Raw genomic sequence first — 13844 nt, forward strand, 5'->3', positions numbered from 1 at the left:
CTACCCTGTGGATCTTCGACACAAACACGCATACCAACATAACAGTGAATAGCAATGGCAGAGACCTTGGGGGGGTGTCCTGACTCAAGTACAACAGGGAAGATAGGTAACCATATAGTAGTCATCTTTTTGCTAACAGAACCAGACACAATCGATGACACTGTATCAAGATAGAGGCACTGTCTGTGAACTGCTGCCTTAAATAATGTAGTACTTTGATCTGGGGCCTACTGGTCGCAATGAAGGCAGACTAGAAGCCACTAAGACCCTTGCTCAGCACCAAAAGAATATCATCTGATGGAGCTCAATACAAGAGTGTACGTTTCTGGTAAAAGGAGCGTGGTGGCAGACTGCCTGCCAAGGCTCTGTAGAGAAGCAGCCAATTGCCTCTGCAGGAAGTGCCACCCCCCTACTCCCTGTATGCTGGAATCCTGAAATAGTGCCATGTTTGGCACCAGCAGTTGTGACTATTCCGTGTGGAGGTTTCCTGGGCTTAGTGGTTAGGGCAGTCAAGAGGATGATCAAACACATGAATGTCTGGAGGCAATAATGCACCCAGGCATCCCCTTAGAAGACTGAATGGTCAACAGCTGACAGGATCAGGAAGCCACAGCCATCACAAAGAGATTAGGGAAGGCTGGGAATCAGCAGAACAAGGATACCAGGCAGACAGAGAGGTGTTCCACAATCTCACACAAGGCAAGCGGGAATGAATGCAGGGGGGGGGAGGTTGTGCCCCCCATGGGTCTACGCATGTGAGTTATGGAGCTGGCCCATGGGAGCCCCTAAGCACCCACCAGAATGCAGCACCGGACAAGGACCATCATTGGTGGCTTGGCATGTGTGGTGAGGTGGAGGAAATGGTTAGGGATAGCAAGACTTGTGAACCGAGAACTGAGACGAAGAGGCCCGCTTCTCCAGCAAATAGATGGAACTTTGGGTCCATTTGAGATAATGGTTGCCACCAGTCCTTGTTGTGGCTTTAATGGGTCATACGCCAACATGGGTGAGGTCAGGTATGATGCTGGGGGGGTTCACATTAGATACCATCATTGTGTTCCTTTCCACTATATCCGGTAGGGAAGCAATCGCTGAGGACATTGGAACGGACATCGGCGTGTTATCTTCCAGACGTGAAAGGGTGCCTTAGGGACCGCAAATAGTACCCAAGCGTGCAGAGTTGCACCACACATCGTCACATGGGTTAGTGGTGCGCATGGCGATATTTGTGACGGGGCAATCAGTTAAGTTCTAGCTGGTTCCTTCAAGTGGACGTAGGTACACAATGAGGTGTTGGTACCTATGGGCACATGCAACACTCAAGCAGTGGCACTATATAATAACATGGAAAAACTTGCCATATGTTCCCTGTTATAGATATAAATGTCTGGTGAGACAAGAGGAGAATACATGATTGACACTTTTATCAAAGAAAAATAAATTAAGAGCCATGTTTCACTCTAGCAGTCACCAATCCCCAAAGAATCCCTTGTGAATGGTCTGTACATTCTCAGACCTTTGAACAATCTGGAACCAGCATCCCCTGACGAAAGGTGTATTGGGGGATCAGTTGTATTGAAAGGGCTCAGAATGCAAGTGATGACCAGCTGAAAATGCAAAATGTTGAGCGGGCCCCATATGCCAAGACTTCAATCCACCAGAAGTAAGGACATGTGCAAACTTGAACTGCACCAGTGCAGAAAGGAAGAACCAGAAGACAGGCCTTCTCTGTCTATCTCCCCAGATTCTGGAACCTCCTTCCTGTCAACACGAGACTCGCCCCTTTGCTTCTACATTTCAGGAAGAAGCTCAACACCCTCCTCTTCAAGAAATGGCTCTTCCCTAACGGCTAGGTCCAAACACGCTGTACACCTATCCTGAGACTAGGTGATCTACTCCGACCTGTTTTCCCCCCCAAGTTCCCAAGTTAGCAACTTTAATTGTCAAGGTGATAACTTGAAAATTAACTGAGAACAGGTTTCCTTGAATGTCCATAAGCAAGGAAGCGTATATGGTGCTGGTCAACACTGTCCTGAGGTGCCCTCAGGCACAGGTGCAGTCTTAGGTCTCTCTCAAAGTTCTTGATTTTCCCTCGCCCTTCTGAAAACAGTTTGGGAAAGTCCTCTTTCACTACCGGCACTCCTCCTGTGTTGACGGTTAATACTTGATCTTCCGTGCTGGGATCTAATTTGATCTTGAGCTTGGCTTGGTCGTCCCACCCTAGGACTGCTGGGCCTTCATGTGTGAAGTATACTCTCATGGTGGCCTCTCTTCCCTTGAATTCCAATGTTCCATTGATATACCCTAATAGGTCTACTGACGCACCTCCGAATACGGTGGGTTTGTGGCGTGTGCTGAGGACTTCATCCATTTCAGTGATCATCATTTCTTTGTAGGTGCGTAGAGGCAGTATGGTCAGGTCGGAGCCTGAGTCAGCCATGACTCTCGTCTCCATGCCGTTCACCCTGATTGCACAGTGGGGCTTTTCCCTCCTGCACTTTTCTGCTGTTGGTGCAGACTTTTAACATGTCGCAGATCGGTCCCTCAGCATTATTGCCAAAGTTGCACAGTGCAGCTACTTCACGACGATTGGTAATGTAGCCGTCTACGGGTTCTGACGCTTCCTGCTTGCGACTATAGAAACGTAGCCTGTGCAGCACAATATTTTCTTTGCCGGCAAAGCGCTTAGTAATTCTTCTGATGGCCTCTTTGTACACATTGTCATTCTCTTCCACCCCTCCTTCAAGTGTAAGGGCTGCAAACACTCTTTGACCTTCTACACCCAGTACATTTAATAACCTAGCTCTGCGCCTTGCCGCTGTGTACTCTGCACCTCCTAGAGCTTCCAGGTAAGTTGTGAACAGGGGATGCCATTGTGGCCATGGAAATGCAGGCCTACCTGGTGTTTGCTGAAACAACGGGGCGGTGTTTCTCCTTGCATGATGATGCGCAAGTTCTATTCTTGATCCTCGTCACCAAATATGTGGCATTATAAATGAGAAATCAGCTTGCTGTGGGTGACAACTTTTTTTGTCAAGGTGATAACTTTCAAATGAACTGAGAACAGGTTTCCTTGAATGTCCATAAGCAAGTACGTTTATATGGTGCTGGACAACAGTGTCCTGGGCTGCCCTCAGGCACAGGTGCAGTCTTAGGTCTCTCGTGAGGAGGAGCGCCGGGAGCTCAACCTGCTCCGGAGCTCTGGTGCCTTACTGATCCTTCGTTCGCGCCTTTCGTGGCTCTCAGTGGCTCGTGCTCCAAAATCTTGTGAGACTACGTGGTTGTGTAATCTCCCTACAGGGAGCCCAACAGAAACATCTCGGAAATATGTTGTAGGTTTGCTACTGAGACCGGTTCAATGCCCGAAGGCAGCAGGGTCGGCGTGGAGCTCAGGTGTATGTGCAGTGTGTCAGTAGGCCACCTGGGAGTGTTGTGGGCAGCATGGCCACATGGGGGCTCACCACTGTTGCAGTATTCATAGTAAAAGGTAGCAGTCTTGTCGTGTTCAATTAGACAGTGAAAGATGAATTCTTTTCTTTGATACACGCTGTCTGTCAAGTTTAATTTTGGTTCCTGATTCAAGATGGCTGACCAGGTGCATCCTTAGCGCACTTGGCTTTTCGATATCCTCATGCAGCGATGGGATGGAAGCGCTCTGCAACTCTTCTGCCCCTGCATGTGTGCCAGGTGTGCACTAGTGCACCCGGGTCTCCTCACGGGCAACTCTTGCCACACTCCACACGAAGCAAGGGTTTCTTTATGCCCCCTGGCTTGTTTCACCTTTTGAAGACCATTTTCAGTGAGCACAGTGCCCTCCTCGTTATGTTGGCTTGAGCTGGCAGGGTGGCTGTTGCTTTCTTTGATGGTCGGAGTGAGGACTCTGCCCTCCTCGTTATGTTGTCTTCAGCTGGTAGGGTGGCTGTTGCTTTATTTGGTGGTCGGAGTGAGCACTCTGCCCTCCTAGTTATGTTGTCTTCAGCTGGAAGGGTGGCTGTTGCTTTCTTTGATGGTCGGAGTGAGGACTCTGCCCTCCTCGTTATGTTGTCTTCAGCTGGTAGGGTGGCTGTTGCTTTATTTGGTGGTCGGAGTGAGCACTCTGCCCTCCTAGTTATGTTGTCTTCAGCTGGAAGGGTTGGTTAACAATTGGGGTCTGTTCTGACATGTAACATTTAGGGGGGCTACTTATTGATTGTAGTAGGCCTTGTTAAGTTCTATTGTGTCTCAGAGAGTACAAAAACGCATTCAATGTGAAGATGTACAGTGAGAAATTCAGACAAAAATAGATATAATTCAGACAGCTTTTAAATTTATTTTGCTGCTGGATGCATTTAGTAGTCATGCATCAATAGTATTCAAAAAGAGAGGTATTTGTAAAGATAGCAGACACAAATGCAAATAAATTCTTCACAAATGCTAGGTGTGAAGGGAGGTTAATTCTTAGTCTTAGCCTTACCCTTACACAATCATTTATAAGGTAAGTTGCAAAAAAATTCAATGATAAATCTGGGAAATGCTATAAAGAGCACTGTGTAACCACCACCTTTTGTGACAAGTGATTAATGTGTATTCAATACAGGACAATCCAAACAGAAGCAAAAGATGCGAAAACTCTTTGTTGTCTATAGCCAGGCTGAAGGGTGACCTCATACATGGTCGACGTCTAGAAGTGGATCAAAAAGATGTTGGGACCAGGAGAGAAATCTAAGAATTGGTCCTTAGGACGTTTCGGCTGAAAGCCTTCATCTTGGGCCTGGGGTAGGTCTCCCTAGGGTAGAGATATAAGGACACTATTAGTGTCTGAATTGAAAGTTAAAAGCTATTTAAAAACACAATAAAGAGTCTGTTCCAAGACTTTGGTACACCACAATCAAGTAGGGCGGCAAGGGAGTAAACAGGGGACTGACCTTAGGGGCTGCAATGCTGCATGTATTTGGCGGTTGCTTGTAGCACCAAGGTAAAGTGGGCAAAAAAACAGGTCTATTATTGGCTGCAGGCTGTGGAGGGCTACAGGAGTAAAAAAACAATATTGGGTAAATTTTCAGTTAAAGATGTACATAACTAGACAATGGTAGCATTGAGTAAGGCGGGCTCTCACCTTGCTGATAGACTTTTGTGTGAAAGTTTCACATGAGAGGCGAGGGCAGTGAACCAGCTAGTGTCCGTAGAGTTACAGACCCGTCTGGAATGGTGGCTGTGTTATGTCCAATGCGTTATTTGGTCTTGGGCTGTTGAAAAGAGCGAGAAAATAAGTGCCCGTTTCTTTGGAAAATGCAAGTAAGATAAGAAATTTGGGTGCAGGGATAGAGGGTATGATTACCTGAAATCCGAGTCCAAAGCTCTCTGTTGGTTTAGCGATCGAAATCGCGTGTGCGGCTTGTGAGTTAATCGCCGCATACATCGGAGAGAAGGCACCAAGAAAAAGTGCCGAACAGTGTACGGCTTATACTGGATGGCGCATGCGCATTGCGGGTAGTGTTGCCTGTACTGCCCAGCGAATGCGCATGTCTGTGCGCACGCTCCTGTAGCGTTTCTGAGAGAGCCTGCTCGAGTGAAATGCTAATCACTGGCTCCTGCGCATAAGGCAACGGAGTATCCATTGCCTTGCGAACATGAAGTGGAGGGATAAAAAGCTACCCCGTGACTTGTATGTGCTGTTATGAAGTATAAATGTGTTTAATCAGGAGGAAGATAGTTCATATTAAACGGGGGGGAGCAGGAACCAATGTAGTACTAAGGGCCAATATGTTAGGACTGAAATATGTGATTGTATATTAAAGAGAAAGCAAGGGGGGGGGGGTTGAAAGTTTTAATGAGATAGGACCCCCAGATGTGTAGTTATCTGCAAAAGCGAGTGGCGTCCATCTCATTTAGGCCATTGGTAATGCTTTTGAGTTTAAAAATCCACCACGCTTCTTTGTGGTTGAGAGAGTTAGTGGCGTTGCTTGTGTTGGGTACTAAGTCTGCTATCCACCACAGGATATCATCTGGGCCATGATGATTTTCAATGAAGTGTTGTACCAATGGGGCATTGGCAGATTTGCAGCGGATGCGAGATCTGTGTTCACCTATCCTTTTGTGGATTTGGCGAGTTGTTTGACCCACGTAACGGAGACCACAAGGGCATTCAATGATGTAAATTACATTGGCTGTTTTGCAATTGGAGAACTGTCTGAGTTCCCAGTCTTTACCACCAATTTTGAATGAAGACATTTTTCTAGTGGAACGGCATGCTGTACAGGTACCACAAGGGTGATGCCCCCTTATTTCCCGCATGTTCCAGAGCGTGGATCTTTGAGACTTCTTCTCCAGTCTGGCATGAGATAGGATGTCTTTAAGATTCTTAGATCTTTTGAGCGCCATTCTTGGTATCTTTTCTTCTGGCAGACTTAATTGTACCAAGGGCCAAAATTTTTTCAATATCCTTTTTAGTTTGGTTGTGTCAGGGCCAAAAGTGGAGACAAAAGTGAGAATGTTCTCTTGATCCAAATCGTTCAATCTTGGTGTTAGCAGGCTTTCTCTGGGCGTATACTTTGCTCTTTTTATGGTCCGTCTGATGAGTTTTCTTGGGTACCCTCGTGCTAGAAGTTTATTTTGTAGTTTTGTAGCGTTTTCTTGGAATGTATCCATCTCTGTACAGTTGCGCCTGAGTCTCAAAAATTGACCGTATGGGAGATTATCCCTCAGGTTTCTTGGGTGATGGCTATTGTAGTGAAGTAGGGTATTTCTCTCAGTTTCCTTCGTGAAAAGATCACATTGTAATTTACCATTCTTAACTAGGATGGTAAGGTCCAGATAATTAATGGCCGTGTTGCTATTTTGCATAGTGAATTTAATCTCTGGGGTCTGTGCATTAATCCACTCAAAAAATGAGGTAAGGCTGTTTTCATTTCCATTCCATATCAAGATGACATCGTCAATGTATCTATACCACGAGAAGATTTTGTCCAGGAAAGGGTTGGATGTGTCAATGACATGTTGCTTTTCAAATTCTGCCATAAAAATGATGGCTAAACTGGGGGCAAAAGCTGCTCCCATGGCGGTTCCACTTGTTTGAAGATAATATTCGTCATCAAAAGCAAAAAAGTTGTTGGTTAACGCAATCTCAAGCAGTTCCACTATGAAGTTGGTGGGAACTCTTTTCTGGGTCATAAAGTGGGTTAAGTGATGGCGGATGCACTCTACCGCTGCTTCTTGTGGGATGTTGGTGTAGAGGCTGACCACGTCCATGGTGACTAAGATTTCTTGCTCGCTGTTGAATTGGCGTCCTTCAAATTTGGAGATGGTTGACATGGTGTCTTTAAGGTACGTGGGTGTTTGCTGGCTTAGGGGCTTCAAAAAATGGTCTATGAATTTACTGATTGGTTCTAGAATAGAACCACAACCTGACACAATTGGTCTCCCTGGAGGATTTAAGCTGTCTTTGTGGAGTTTGGGAAGAGCATAAAAAGCTGGTATTCTGTTTTCAGACGTGTTAAGGAAGATTTCTTCCCGCTCCGTGATCCAATCCTGCTCAAGGCCGAATCTAGTTGTTTCCTGGATTTTTTGTTTAATGGCAGCCGAGGTAAAGACTGGGAACTCAGACAGTTCTCCAATTGCAAAACAGCCAATGTAATTTACATCATTGAATGCCCTTGTGGTCTCCGTTACGTGGGTCAAACAACTCGCCAAATCCACAAAAGGATAGGTGAACACAGATCTCGCATCCGCTGCAAATCTGCCAATGCCCCATTGGTACAACACTTCATTGAAAATCATCATGGCCCAGATGATATCCTGTGGTGGATAGCAGACTTAGTACCCAACACAAGCAACGCCACTAACTCTCTCAACCACAAAGAAGCGTGGTGGATTTTTAAACTCAAAAGCATTACCAATGGCCTAAATGAGATGGACGCCACTCGCTTTTGCAGATAACTACACATCTGGGGGTCCTATCTCATTAAAACTTTCAACCCCCCCCCCTTGCTTTCTCTTTAATATACAATCACATATTTCAGTCCTAACATATTGGCCCTTAGTACTACATTGGTTCCTGCTCCACCCCGTTTAATATGAACTATCTTCCTCCTGATTAAACACATTTATACTTCATAACAGCACATACAAGTCACGGGGTAGCTTTTTATCCCTCCACTTCATGTTCGCAAGTCAATGGATACTCCGTTGCCTTATGCGCAGGAGCCAGTGATTAGCATTTCACTCGAGCAGGCTCTCTCAGAAACGCTACAGGAGCGTGCGCACAGACATGCGCATTCGCTGGGCAGTACAGGCAACACTACCCGCAATGCGCATGCGCCATCCAGTATAAGCCGTACACTGTTCGGCACTTTTTCTTGGTGCCTTCTCTCCGATGTATGCGGCGATTAACTCACAAGCCGCACACGCGATTTCGATCGCTAAACCAACAGAGAGCTTTGGACTCGGATTTCAGGTAATCATACCCTCTATCCCTGCACCCAAATTTCTTATCTTACTTGCATTTTCCAAAGAAACAGGCACTTATTTTCTCGCTCTTTTCAACAGCCCAAGACCAAATAACGCATTGGACATAACACAGCCACCATTCCAGACGGGTCTGTAACTCTACGGACACTAGCTGGTTCACTGCCCTCGCCTCTCATGTGAAACTTTCACACAAAAGTCTATCAGCAAGGTGAGAGCCCGCCTTACTCAATGCTATCATTGTCTAGTTATGTACATCTTTAACTGAAAATTTACCCAATATTGTTTTTTTACTCCTGTAGCCCTCCACAGCCTGCAGCCAATAATAGACCTGTTTTTTTGCCCACTTTACCTTGGTGCTACAAGCAACCGCCAAATACATGCAGCATTGCAGCCCCTAAGGTCAGTCCCCTGTTTACTCCCTTGCCGCCCTACTTGATTGTGGTGTACCAAAGTCTTGGAACAGACTCTTTATTGTGTTTTTAAATAGCTTTTAACTTTCAATTCAGACACTAATAGTGTCCTTATATCTCTACCCTAGGGAGACCTACCCCAGGCCCAAGATGAAGGCTTTCAGCCGAAACGTCCTAAGGACCAATTCTTAGATTTCTCTCCTGTTCCCAACATCTTTTTGATCCACTTCTAGACGTCGACCATGTATGAGGTCACCCTTCAGCCTGGCTATAGACAACAAAGAGTTTTCGCATCTTTTGCTTCTGTTTGGATTGTCCTGTATTGAATACACATTAATCACTTGTCACAAAAGGTGGTGGTTACACAGTGCTCTTTATAGCATTACCCAGTTTTATCATTGAATTTTTTTGCAACTTACCTTATAAATGATTGTGTAAGGGTAAGGCTAAGACTAAGAATTAACCTCCCTTCACACCTAGCATTTGTGAAGAATTTATTTGCATTTGTGTCTGCTATCTTTACAAATACCTCTCTTTTTGAATACTATTGATGCATGACTACTAAATGCATCCAGCAGCAAAATAAATTTAAAAGCTGTCTGAATTATATCTATTTTTGTCTGAATTTCTCACTGTACATCTTCACATTGAATGCGTTTTTGTACTCTATGAGACACAATAGAACTTAACAAGGCCTACTACAATCAATAAGTAGCCCCCCTAAATGTTACATGTCAGAACAGACCCCAATTGTTAACCAATTACTTCTAGCCCGTTGTTCTGCCATAGTTGGGCTATCCCTCCTGTTACCAGTATTCAGCTGGAAGGGTGGCTGTTGCTTTCTTTGGTGGTCGGAGTGAGCACTCTGACCTCTGTTGACCGCGGATGCGGTTTCAAATGAAACGCAGGAGCCAGCGGGTATGATACATGTGCTTTATTTAAACTCCACACGTTAACTCCCGTATCTCCCCTCCTTCCCTTGTCCTGGTACGTCACTTCCTCCGTGATGTCCCTTCAGTGTGGGACTGCCTTAAAGGGGAAGCCCACGGCAAAAACACCCCTGGACAAATGTCTTTACAACATTATTACTGAACCGTCTTTGCAACAACAACTCTAACCCATTCATTAACACTTAACACTCCTCCACTAACCTTGGAGGTTTCTTGATTGTCCTTTGGGGCCGACCTCGCGACCCTTGGTTGCGGTCGCTTTCAACTGCCAATGAGAGACTTGGCTGACGAAGAGCTTGTGGCTCGAGGGGGACCCACTCTTCATCTCGAGTATTGGCCTTCTCTGGAATCGGGTTGATGGGCAGTGGCATCTCCTCCGATCCTTTTGTAACATGTTTGAATAGCGAACTGTTCCTTGTCACCTCCTTTTCATCGTTTGCGGCTGTTACCATTGTCCCCTTTACTGCTATGACTTGAAGCGGATTTGGTGAGAATAAGGGATCCGTCTTTTTGTGCACAGCTTGTTGCACCCACACCTCATCTCCTATTTGGAAGTCCTTTGGTTGGGCTCCTCTCCTTTGTCGGTCTGTTCTCGTGCTTTCTCTTTCCTCGCTTCATCCCTGTGGATGACTTCCTGGTCTGGTTTCGGCTTTAACGCCGGATTGATGATGACTCTGGTTCTTACTCGATATTTCACCATGAGCTTGGCTGGGGTTTTGTTGGTTGCTTCATGGGGCGTGTTTCGATAATCCCTCAGCATTCTGCATAAGGCTTGATGGGGGTCAGACCCTTTGAGGCGTGCTCTTTGCATGGTCTTTTTGATGGAGGCCATGAACCTTTCAGCCATGCCATTGGCCTGGGGCCATCTTGGGGTTACTTCTTGGTGTCGAAATCCCATGTGTTTAGCGAATACAGCGAATTCATGCCCACTGAACGGCGGACCATTATCTGATTTTATCACGTCCGGAGTCCCCCACTCGCTGATAACCTCATCGAACGTTGCTGCCACGTGTATGAACGCTGTGGACTTTACTAGTTTTACAATGGGGAACGAGGAATGTTCATCAATCAGTAGCAGTAGGTAGTCTCCTGATTCTGTCGGTCCATAGAAGTCTCTCGCGACCCGTTCCCACGGGCGATCTGGGATTGTTGTTATTCTGAGTGGCACTGGAGGTTCTGGCTTAGCTGTGCATTGGCATGCCGTGCAGTTTTGTACCCACCGGTCGACCATATCGTCCATGAAGGGGAACCACACGTGGCACCGTAGCTGTCTCTTTGTATTTTCGGCTCCTCTGTGGCCTTCGTGAGCTGTTTTGATGATTTCTGCTCTTAGTGTGTTGGGGATGACTATCTTGCACCCTCTTAGTAAAATGGAGTTGTCCTGAACCGCTAATTCAGTGTGCACTCTGGCCATCCTCTCGAGCTCGTCTCGACTTGCTCCTGGATGTGTTTGGACCACCCTCCTGAAGTCTTTCCATTTGTCGTTTCCTGTCAGACTAATGGCCAGGGCCATTGACGGGTCTGCCGTTGAGGCTGCAGCCACAGTTTCGATAGAGATGGCTGGTGGCAGGGCGTTAGCAGTGATATAGCTAATGCATTCTGAGTCTCCAGTCCTTTGAGCGGGGACGCCGACAGGGTGGCGTGATAGGTAATCTGCTGGGTTATTCTCGCCCCCCGGCCTGTGGATGATTTGGAAGTTGTATTCTTGCAGACGTATTCTCCAGTGCTCAATTCTGGGGGGCATTTTTGTTCGTGGGTTACCGAAGAGAGATAGAAGAGCCTGATGATCGATTATCAGGGTAAACTTCTTGCCAATGATGAAATGGTGAAAGTGCTCACAGGTCCAGACGGCCGCCAGGCTCTCTTTCTCTGCTTGGGAATAAGCAGTTTCCGGCGGGGCTAAGTCTCTGCTGGCGTATGCAACCACATGTCGTGGATGTGTGTCCTGGCCACTGGTCTGGGCAAGGATCGCGCCTAGGCCCACCAGGCTGGCGTCTACGATGATTTCGGTGTGCCAATCCAGGTCAAAGTAAGCAAGTTTCCTGGCTTCCGCAAGGGAGTGTCTGATGTCATCGAATGCGCCTTGGCACTCGTCAGTCCACTGGAATGGGACGTCCTTTTGCAACAGTCGTCTTAGGGGTTCAGTGATGGTTGCAAATTGTGGTATGTAGCGGGCACAATATCCGGCCATGCCCAGGAACGATCTGATGTCTGCTGCCTGGCTGGGCTTCTCAAGATGGAGAATGGTAGAGACTTTGTCGGGATCTGGGGTCATCCCTTCAGCCGAAAACATTTGTCCGAAGAACTTGAGTTTAGCTTTGCTGAACCGACATTTCTCTACGTTGAGGCTCAGACCAGCTTCTCGTATCGCACTGCAGGCAGCTCTGAGGGCATCATCATGTTCGCAATGGGTCTTACCGAAGACGAGAATGTCGTCGCTATAATTTAGCGTTCCTTTGATAGGCCCTATTATTTGCCGAACCGTGTCATGGAATATTTCGGCGGCTGACGAGATTCCAAAGTTGAGTCTTTTGTATCGGAATAGCCCTTCATGTGAGGCAAACATGGTGATTGGTCGTGAGTCCGGATGAAGCACGAGCTGGTGGTAACCTTGATTGAGGTCCAGCTTTGAGAACAGGACCGCTTTGTTTAGTTGGACTATCATATCTTCAATTTTTGGTCCTGGGTGCCGTTCTCGTTGTATGGCTGTGTTAGCCACTCTCATGTCTACACACAACCTGAGCCGCCCACCTTCCTTTGGTACAATTAAAGAGGGGACACCCATGGTGTGGGGCCCGTCATGGGTTCAATAATGTCATCTCTCAGAAGTTGATTCTAGTTCCTTGGAGACTGCTTCTTGTAGGTGGAACCCAACCCTGCGTGGGTGTTGTGGTACCGGGCGGACACCTGGGTCTATATGTAACTTGATCGGCGGGCCCCTCAGGCTGCCGAGGCCATGGCAAATGTCCAGAAACTCTTTTCTGGTCTATTTTGCATATTTGAGCCTGTTGTGGGATTTGCGGATCAGCCGAGTAGATGAGGTCACCATCTCACACGAGTATGTTGATCAGGCCGAGATGTGACGCAGTATTGTAGCTCAGTAGACAGCGCATTTTTGTGGGGCTTCTGATGACATGGATGATGGTGGTAGTTGACTTCCCACAAATGTGAGGCGTCTTTTGAAGGAACCTATGGTGCATAGAGGTGTATCGGCACCCCACTGGTATATGGACGTTGACTGAGTCAACGGAGGTTTGCTGTGGAGTTGTTGGAACTCTTTCTTACAGATGATGTTTACTGTTGCTCCAGAGTCAATTAGAAAGCAGAATTGTTGGTTGCAGATGTTTACTTGTATGCTGGGTGCTTCACGCGCCACTTCTTCATCGAATATGAGATTTACGAATTCATCGTGGTTGTGCGGGTCATATTGACTACCGTCATATTCTGGGTAACCATGCAATGCTGTGTACGAGACTTGTCTGGGCGGCGGTGGACCATCGTATTCATCTTGCAGTTGTGTCTTGGGTTCTATGGTTTCGTATTGTGGATTATCCTCTTCCGGATATACTTCTTCCACCACTCTCACGTATCTTCGTAGTCCCTGTTGGTATGGGCGGGTTTGGTATGGTTGGTTTGGCGTGGCCGTTGGAGCAGCCTATATGATGAGGTGGTGATCATGCGGGGCATGGGGAAAGGTCTACCTTCTCTGCATACGATTTGGAAATGCCCCTCCCTGCCACAGTTTCCGCACTTTTGTGTGAGGGCAGGGAATGAGCCCGCATGTGGGAATGCCATTCCGCACCTGTAGCATTGCCTCTGCATTCTTGGAGTGCTGCGACACTTGACCCGCTGTTCCTTTCGCCGCTCTTGCCGTTGGCCACCTGAACCGCAGCGATGAGGTCGCACTTGTCTTGCTTGGTGGCTGCCATGCTGGACCTGTGCGTGGCTTGCTTGTACATTCTCTCGAGTATTCGTGCCATCTCACTCACCTACTCAATGGTGATGGGCTTGTTAAGTAGCTGCTTTTTCAGTGCTGGTG

Source organism: Ambystoma mexicanum, chromosome 5p (genome assembly GCF_040938575.1).
Source record: "Ambystoma mexicanum isolate Mex_15411 chromosome 5p, UKY_AmexF1_1, whole genome shotgun sequence".
Lineage (NCBI taxonomy): Eukaryota > Metazoa > Chordata > Amphibia > Caudata > Ambystomatidae > Ambystoma > Ambystoma mexicanum.